At 35.8% G+C, this 10,300-nt stretch overlaps 1 pseudogene; it reads left to right on the top strand.

The window, feature by feature from the left end:
* The first annotated feature begins 3,227 nt into the window (after nt 1–3,227).
* Nucleotides 3,228–4,654, top strand: LOC114098866 (fumarate hydratase, mitochondrial-like; annotated as a pseudogene).
* The last annotated feature ends 5,646 nt before the right edge of the window (nt 4,655–10,300 follow it).

Raw genomic sequence — 10,300 nt, forward strand, 5'->3', positions numbered from 1 at the left:
TTTCTGCAATCAGGGGATCTTGTTATGCTCTGAAAATGGGGCTATAAAATGGGGCTAATATATCACTTAGGGGTATTGAGATGATGGAATAAGGAAATGGTTGTAAGCACCTACCACAGTACCTGGCCTATTTTAAGATCAATCATATAAATCCTATTTCTCTCCTTCCACCTGCATTTATAATTTAATGTCCAATAGGTATTTTTATTTTTATTATTTTCCTCAAGGAAATATTCTCCAAAAGTCACAAGAAAACAAAAATTGCAAACTTTTGTGTTACATAGGCTCAAAGGGACTGGCAGATGTTCCTGCAAATCAGAACATTGCTGCTGAATGAATCCTCAAACAGATACATCTTATAAAGTTAAACTCAAACAAGAATTCTAAATATTTTCCTCCACTTTGATGTTGATAACATGATATGCTTTCCTTGTGCAATACTGGCTTTTGCATGCTGGCCTTTGCTTCTATTGAAAGAATGATCACTCTGTAACATTAAACAAACACTTTGGAATTTTGGAATGAACCTCAGCTGGAACAACATCAGTTTGGCTAAACAGTTTTTCCCTCAGTGAGCAGTATAAGTAATTATAGCAAAGAATTTTTTTATTTTTGCAAAGAATTTCAAGGAGAACAGTATAAACTCATTTAGTAATTCAGTTTCTTTCAAGTTCAATTTATTTAACAGAATTTTTCCTATTTTCCCCTGGAATTCTCACCAAGGCCCCACTATTAGAAATTTAAAAAAAAAAGTAAAGTACCTAATATTTGAAATTCTGCTATTTGGAACAACCATCTCTCCCCTAACATGAAAAGAGGACAGGAAAGGGATGGAAAAGTCATCTTCTTGAGGAATACTAAATTTGTAAAGAAACAATCATATTCCCTTCATCTCTTGGATACAAAAGTGAGCATAAAATTATAAAATCTGGATAAATTTTGGGAGTAATTCAGAGAAGGAGACTTATATTTAATGGCCTGGCAAGTGTTTTCTCTATTACAGGACCCATCCTGGTACTTCTGAGGCAGAAAAGGCACACTTAGGGAAAATGACAGGACAGTCACAATCATAGTTGAGATATGCCTCTGTCAGTATCTGACAGAGCAAACAGGCCAAAAAAAATCATTACAGATATAGATTTTTGACAACACTATCAACTAAATCAACCCAGTGGACATTTATAGAACACTTTGCCCACAATAGAGAAATATATATTATTTTCAGGGTACATAAAACATTCACCAAAAAGAAATAAAAAAGAATTCAAAATATCTTAAGTATGTTCTCTGAACATATTGGAATTGAATGAGAAATCAATAAGAGAAAACTATTTGGAAATTAAATGTAACACTTTTAAATAGCTCTCAAGTTAGAGAAGAAAACACAATAGAAATTGAAAAATATTTTATTTGAATGAAAATAAAATGAATCAAAATTAGTGGAACACAGCTAAAGCACTGTTTAGAGGAAAATTTATATTAAATAGTTATTTTAGAAAGATTTCTAATAGATGCTTTTAAATTTCCATCTTAACAACTAGCAAAAAATAAAACACAAAGAATAAAGCAAGAAGAATGGGAGATATAATGGGAGAAATTAGTGAAATAGAAAACAACAACAAAAAGAAGAGAAAGTAAAAACTTGCTCTTTAGTAGCTCATTAAAACGGATAAACCTGAGTCAGGTGATACCTATAATCCTAACTACTTGGGAAGTAGAAGCAGGATGATCACAAGTTCAAAGCTAGCCTGAGTAATTAGTAAGATCCTATCTCAAAAATTTTTTTTGATTACAAAAAAGGGCTGGGCATATATTTCAGTAGCAGCTCTTGCCTAGCTAGCATACACAAGCCCATGGGTTCAAGCCCCAGGACCAAATGAACAAACAAAAAACAAATAAAACTGTCACCAAATGACCAAGAATACACAGGAACAAAATATCAGTATTAGGAATGAAAACATCACTAGAGATCCCCTAGGACAGGAGAATATTTTGAACATGTTTTGCCAATACATTAGATAGCTTAATTGAAATGGATAAATTTCTTTAAATAGCTTAATTACCAAATCTTACTCAAAGAGAAACAAATAACCTAAATTGTCATATGTCTATTAAAGAAATTATATTCATAGTTAAAATTTTGCCACAATGAAAACTCCAGTTCCAGATGGCTTCATTGATGAAATCTATCAAATAACTAAGGAAGAAATGATACAAATTTTATAAAAACTCTTCCAGAAAATAGAAGATGGGATAACACTTACCAATTTATTTTATGATGACAGCAATTCCCCAATAGCAAAAACAGACAAAGATTCTTCAAAACCATAAAATTTGCCAGGAAATATCCTTCTTGAACCTCAATTTGAAAAGTTTTAACAAAATATTAGTAAATTGAAACCAGCAACAGATAAAAAGAAATAAATTGCATCTTGAAGTGCAATTTATTTCACGTATGTGAAGTTGGCCCCATATTCAAATCCTTGCAATTCACCATATCAACAGAATAAAAAGGAAAAAGAATATAATCTCCATAAATAAACATAAAAAATTTATAAAATTTAACATCGTTTCAGGATTAACCCTAACTCTCAGCAAACTAGAAATAGATGGGATCTTCCTCAATATAACAAAAATATCTACTCAAAACAGATTTAACCTCATCTTAAACTCTTAAATGCTGAATATGCTTCCCCAGGAACATTAACAAACATGTCTGTTCTCACCACTTTTATTTAAACATTATACTGGAGATATTAGCCAGTACAATTAGGTAAGAAAAATAAGTAAAATTCATATAGTTATAGAAAGAAGTAAAACTACCTTTGGTTTTTGGATGACATGATGCTATTCATAGGAAGTTCCAAAGAATCAACCAAAAAAAATTGCTAAAATTTATAATTTTAACAAGATCACAAGATACAGGGGCAATATATAAAATTTCTCATATACTAGTAAAAACATTAAAAATTAAAATGTGGGGAAATGTCATATAAAATAGAATCAAACAAAATACTCAGGAATACATTTAACAAAATACAATAAAATTGTGAAGTATTTCTGAGAAAAAAATTTAATATCTAAATAAATGAAAAGATACAGAACATGGATATATGAAACTCTGCTTCCTTGCACGATCTAGTGGCTTCCTGCTTCATCCAGCTGCTGTCTTAGCTCCTGTGGGTGATGTGGCTGTCCTCCCCCTTGGGCCCCTGAACATGGCTTGAATGGCAAGCCAAATTCCTTCTGAATTGAATATGACACTTTTGGTGAACTGAAGGTCCCAAATGATAAGTATTTTGGCACCCAGACATAAGATCTACAAAGAACTTTAAGATTGGAGGTATGAGAGAATGTATGCCAAGATTTTAACATATGAAAAGGGTTAATGAAATATATTACATATCCTAATGGAGCCCAACCAGAGTATGAAAAATAGTCAAGGCAGGATTGTAGGATAGGCTAGTAAGCCTAGAAGTAGCAGGCTTCATCCGACCCCAGTTATTAAAGCTTTTGACATCTTGAAGTGAGTGGCTGCTCAATTAAATCAGGATTATGGTTTGATCCAAAGCTTGCTAATGCAATAATGAAGGCAGCAGATGAGGTAGCTGAAGGCAAATTAAATGATCATTTTCCCCTTGCGGTATGACAGACTGGATCAGGAACCCATACAAATATGAATATAAATATAAATGTAAAGTTATTAGCAATACAGCAATTGAAATGTTAGGAGGTGAGCTTAGTGGCAAGAACCTGTGCATCCCAATAACGATGATAATAAAAGCCAGAGCTCAATGATACTTTTCCCACAGTAATGCAAATTGTAGCTGCAGTAGAAGTTCATGAAGTACTGTTACCAGGACTGTAGAAGCTACATGATACTTTCAATGCAAAAATCTAAAGAGTTTGCACAGATCATTATATTTGGGTGTACTCATGCTCAGGATGTTCCACTTACTCTTAGGCAGGAATTTAGTGGTTATGTTCAACAGGTACAATATGCATAGTCAGAATAAAAGCTAGAATGTCAAGAATCTATGTCCAGCAACTGGAGGCACTGCTGTTGGCTCTGGTTTAAATACTAAAATAGCCTTGCAGAAAGGTTGCTGCAAAAGTGGCTGCACTCACAGGCTTACCTTTTGATACTGCTCCAAATAAATTTGAAGCCCTGGCTGCTCATGATGCTTTAGCGGAGCTCAGTGGAGCCATAAACACTACTGCATACACTCTGATGAAGATAGAAAATGATACTTGTTTTCTGGCTTCTGGTCCTCAGTCTGGCCTAGGAGAACTGACCTTGCCTGAAAATGAACCACGAAGCAGTATCATGCCAGACAAGGTGAACTCAGTGTGAAGCAATGACCATGTTTGTAGCCCAAATCATGGGGAACCATGTCACTGTTACTGTTGGAGACAGCAACGGACATTTTGAGACGAATTTTTTCAAACCAATGATGATTAAAAATGTATTACACTCAGCCAGGTGGCTGGGGGATCTTCAGTTTCCATCACAGAAAACTGTGTGGTGGGGACTACATACACAAAAAAGATCAACCTTAAATGAAACTGCTATTGACTTAGCTATCTCACAGCAGAGCAGTTTGATGAGTGGGTAAAGCCTAAGGACATGCTGAATCCAAAGGGATTGAAATAAATTTATAATAAAAATAAACATGTAATTTAAAAAAAATACAGCATGTGTATGAGAGGAGAATCAATATTGTTAAGATATCAGTTTCTGCCAAATTTATCTATGTTTAGTACTATCCCTATCAAAATCACAGCAGCTTTTTTTTAAATACAAAAATTGACAAGCTAATTCAAAATTTTATATTGAAATTCCAAGGACCTAGAAGAGTTCCCCCACAAAAAATGTTTAAGGAGCATTAGAAATCTCACACTTCCTAATTTCAAGACTAGCTATAAAGCTACAGTTACCAAGACAATGTAAAATTGGCTTAAAGTATGACATACATATCAATGGAACACAAGAGAGATTATAGAAATAGACCCAACTATATATGGTTGATTTTTTTTTCAAATTATGCTAACTTTATTTTTGTACTATGATAAAATCAAGTTGACTTATAAACCACATAATCATATTAATAAATCAGTAGAGAAAGAATGGTTCTTCAACAAAAAGTTCCTGAACAATGGAAGAAATGAAAGGAAAGGAGAGGAGAGGGGCAGAGAGAAGGGAGAGGAGATGGGGAGAAAAAAATTTAACCTCTGCCCTTATGTCACTTTTTTTATAAAAATTAATTTGAAAAGACCCTTGATCTGAATGTAAGAGCTCAAACTATAAAACTTCTCAAAGAAAACATAAGAGAAAAGACTAGATAACCTTAGGTTAGGAAAAGATTAATTAGAACAGAAAAAGTACCAACCATGAAAGAAAAAACTTTATGTTATAAAAATTAAAAACTTCTGTTCCTCAAAAAACACCAAGAAAATGAGAAAGTAAGCCTCAGACTAGATAAAGTATTGAGAAAACATCTACCTGGTAAAGGACTTGTATTCAGAATAACTAACAAAGAATTCTTACAACACAATAAGACAAATAACCCAATTTAAAAAAGAGAGATAAAAGATTTGAACCAGTACTAAATAAAACATACAGATGATTAACAATTACAAGGAAAAATGATAATGTCATCAGTCATCAAGGAAATGCACATTAAATCCACAGTAACATACTAATATATATGATCATAATGAACAAAATTTAAAATACAGGCAATATCAAGAGCGCTGGTACGGATGAAGAGCAGCTGTAAGTCTACTACACTGTTAGAGGGAATGCAAATTGTTTAGTCACTTTGAAAACAGTTTAGCAATTTCTTTTTCTTTCTTTCTTTCTTTTTCTTTCTTTCTTTCTTTCTTTTTTTTTTATACCAGAGATTTAACTAGGGGCACTTAACTACTGACCCACATCCCCAGGCCTTTTTTTTTTTTTCTGAGATAGGGTCTCACTAAGTTGCTGGGGTTGGATGTGAATTTGCAATCCTCCTGCCTCAATTTCCTGAGGCATTCACCACTACACTTGGCTACCAGTTCTCATAAAATAAAAAATACAACCCAGAAATTATACTCTTAAGCATTTACTCAAAATAAATTAAACATTTCCACATTAATACTGGTATGCAAAGACATAGTAGCGTTATTGCTAATAACCTGAAACTGGAAACAACTAAAATGTCCATCGACTGGTGAATGATAAACAAAATGTGATGTATCAGCCCAACAGAATACTGCTCTGCAATTTAAAAGGAAAAAACAATTGTGAAAGTTGTTGACACCAAGATAAATCATTCTTGCCAGAATGAGACAAAATTAGAGCCAGGTATTAATGAAGAGAAAGAACTCATACCTGCCTACCTGAGAGAAGAAATTCTCAAGGACTTTCTAAAGACTGATAAGAAATTCCTTCTCAGTCTATACACACCCCATGCTTTGCATGCCTCACATTCACATATATTTCTGTAACAAATTGTATTTTAACCTTCTTTAAGACTACAGCAATTCAGATAATATGCTCTCAATAGAACATTTGTCCATCAATGTCATCTCGAACAATCAGCTGATGCCAACTCTTACTTTAAGTCTCTAAGACCAATGAATGTTATATCCAAGTTGCTTACACAAATTTCTTCCTAATAAAAAATAACAAAAATTAAAGCCAATAAAAACTTACCCATGCCTCAACCTCTATAAATATATCTTACTGCTATAATTTGAATATGGTTTGAGTTTGCCCCCAAAATTTCATGTGTTGAAAGTTTGCTTTCTAATGTAGTAGTATTCAGAGTTGGTGGAACCTTTAGGAGGTAGGGCCTAGTGAAGATGCTTAGGTTATTGGGGGCATTACAGAATGGATTAATACCGGTCTTGTGGAATGAGTTAGTTTTCATGAGAGTGAGTTGCTATAAAAAGAGCAAAAATGGCCCTTCTCCACTCTCTGGCTTCCTGTCTCACCATATGACCTTCCATATGTATTCCCACCACTGTGTTTCCATGTACTATAAAGTCCTCACAACAGCCAAGCAGAAGCCAGAACCATGCTCTTAAACCTCTAAAACCAGCAGCTACATAAATAAACCTCTTTTCTTTACAAATTATTGAATCTTGAGTATTTTTTAATTAAAACAAAAGAAAACTAATTGATAGAAAATTAGTCCTGAGAATGAGTTTGTTGGTATAACTATACTGAAAAATGTGTAAGTGGCTTTGGAACTGGGTAACAGGAAAATGTTGAAAGATTTTGGAAGAGCAGGATAGAAATAACCTAAGTGCTTTAAGTGAAGCATTTCAGGCAATTCTGGTGAGGGCTCAGAAGGCAAGGGGATTAGGGAACTAGTCTCAGATGGAAATGAGGATCTTCTGGAAATTGGAGAAAAGGTCATCCTTGTTATGAAGTGGACAAGAACTTAATTAACTGTTTTGATGTCTTCCAGTCTTTATGAAAGGCTAAATTTAAGACTGATGGACAAGTTTATCTGATAGAAGAAATTTCTAAACAGCAAAGCATTCGGACTGCTACATGGCTGTTACTGGCTATTAGTGAGATTTACAATGAAACTTAAGAATAAAAGGAAACAGGGCAGATCTGTAAAAGCCACAGCCTGCCAATGTAAAGAGCAAACAAAGCATATTTGATATTTGAGAGATGGGTTGGTCAGTCGTGTTGTCTGTCATCCATGCCGTGTCCATTCCACCTGCCACCAAAATACCCGACAAGAACTACTTTGAGAAAGAATATTTATTTGGGGCTCACAGTTTCAGAGGTTCAGTCATAGCCTGATGACTCCATTGCTCTGGGCCTGAGTGGGTCAGAACATCATGGTGGAAGGGCAGAACAGATAAAAGCACACTGCTCATGGCAACCAGGAAAGGGGAGAGAGAGAGTGGAGCGGGCAAGGACAAGATACAGTCCCCAAGGTTATAGTCACAGACACACCCATATCTACAGTTATCACCTAGTGGTACAATATTAACCCACCAAGTAGATTAATCCACTGATGGGGTTATAGCTCTCATAATCCAATATTTTCACTTCTGAATGCTGCTGCATTGCCTAACACATGAGCTTTGGGGGGAACATTCCTAGATGGAGGAGGGTGTGCCTGAGCAACTGCTTGCTAAAGACATCAGCATTGATGTTAACCATCAAGGCAATAGTAAATAGACCTCAAACACCTCAAAAACTTTTGGGTTGAGGACCCAAGATGGCAGGACAGAGGGAGGCAGCATTCTGAGTCGCTCCATGACCTGGGACTCAAGTACTGCTTCTCTGCGAGCAATATTCCTGCTCCTGTGTAGGAATCACGGCCACTGTGCCCACCCAGGGCTCCAGGCCTCAGAGTGGGTCTCCAAACTACTGGCCCACATAGGACTATTGGGTACCCAAGAGGGCACCATCAATACCCATGCAGAACTTCCAGCCACCCACCCAAGCAGAAATCATCAATATCACTCCCATAGAGGACATCTGGCAGCTTCCCACATGCAGGAACTCCCACCACCACTCCCATGTGGACCCCCATCTACCAACATGGGTAATCCCCTGGCTGCCACCATCTTGGGATGCTAGAGCAGCAGAGATAGTCCCCTTCGAGTGGTAGCCTACCTGCACCCAAGAACATCACACAGGCTTTGAAGTCAGCCAACAGACACACACTGCACAAGCTCATCTCTGAACTCATCCTCCAATGCCATCACTCAGCTCCCCCCACACAACCCAATAGCCCACCACTGAAAGCAGTCACCTCCATCTTGGGCCACCTTCATCACCATCTTCAGTGAGGGGCAACTCCCAGTTTTGGAACTCTGGCTGGCCAGGTGCCCAGTTTCTAACTCCCTTCCTCTCCCCAGCAGCTGCTACCCCTGCACACTGACACCCTGGTTAACTTCACCACCCTGAGGGTGGAAAGACCACCTAACAACAGATGACCCCACCTATTAAATGAGAAGGGAAGCAGGAAAGACACGATTGCCAACCAAAACAATCCTGTTTCTTCCTTCAAATTTTTTTTTCTTTTTTTTCCCCCTCTCCCTCTCTATTTTCCCACCCTCACATCCCCAACATATATGAAACCAAGTATTTTGCATGAATTAGGATTTTGAGGACTAGGACATCTGAATAGTATATTACAGCTGTGTTGTATATACTTTTCTTCTTTTTCCCCACAAATTTCTACTATTTTTAACATTTTGTATTTTTCTCAATATATATGTGTATTTGTTTTATGTATTCTACTGTCTCCCCACTTACTTGTCTACCCAAAATTAATTCCTTTCCCTTTTCCTGCTACTAATCTTCCTCTTTACATTTCTCTTTCACACTTCCTAAGATATAACAACTCAATATCCTCACCTCCTACCTCCTACCTCCTCAGTATATCATCCTTCTCCTCACCCCAGGTTCTTTGTCCACCATCAGAAACTATAAGTTATAAACTCTTTTACAAACCTACTAAGTATATAATAGATAATAATTGAATTCACCATTTCTGTACATTGTGACCAAATTGTAATTATCTTAATAGCAAACATTTGGTTTTAGGGTATATAATGCTTATATTAGGATCTAAATAAAATTCTCTGTCACCTCAAAGGAGAGATGACACTATAGGGGCACTATAAGCCTATAGGGTAAAGACACTAATGCCTCATATCCACAGTGCTAGAAGGGAAGACCCACAAACAGTATGAAAATACAAGAGAAGAAATTGCCCCAAACAAATCAAGATACCACATTATTAGAATCCACTGAAAGCATAGCAGAAGAAATTACAGAGAAGGAGTTCAGGATGTACATGATTAAGATGTTCTCTAAATTAGAGGATGATATAAGAGAGCAAATACAGACAGCAAAAGATCATTTCAACAAAGAATTACATAAACAAATACAGGAGGCAAAAGATTACTTCAATAGTGAGATAGAGGTTCTAAACAAAACAAAACAAACAAACAAACAAACAAAAACCCCGAAATCCTTGAAATTAGAGAAAAAATAAACCAAATTAAAAGCTCAATTGAAAGCATCACCAACAGATTAGACCACTTGAAAGACAGAACCTCAGACAATGAATACAAAATATATAACTTGAAAAGAATGTAGACAACAAAGTAAAAATGGTAAGAAACCATGAGCAGAACATTCAAGAAATATGAGATAACACAAAAGACCAAATTTAAGAGTTATTAGAATAGAGGAGGGAACAGAGTTCCAAACCAAAGAAATGAGCAACTCATCAATGAAATAATATCAGAAAATCTTCCAAACATGAAGAATGAA

The sequence above is a fragment of the Marmota flaviventris genome, chromosome 13, assembly GCF_047511675.1.
Source record: "Marmota flaviventris isolate mMarFla1 chromosome 13, mMarFla1.hap1, whole genome shotgun sequence".
Lineage (NCBI taxonomy): Eukaryota > Metazoa > Chordata > Mammalia > Rodentia > Sciuridae > Marmota > Marmota flaviventris.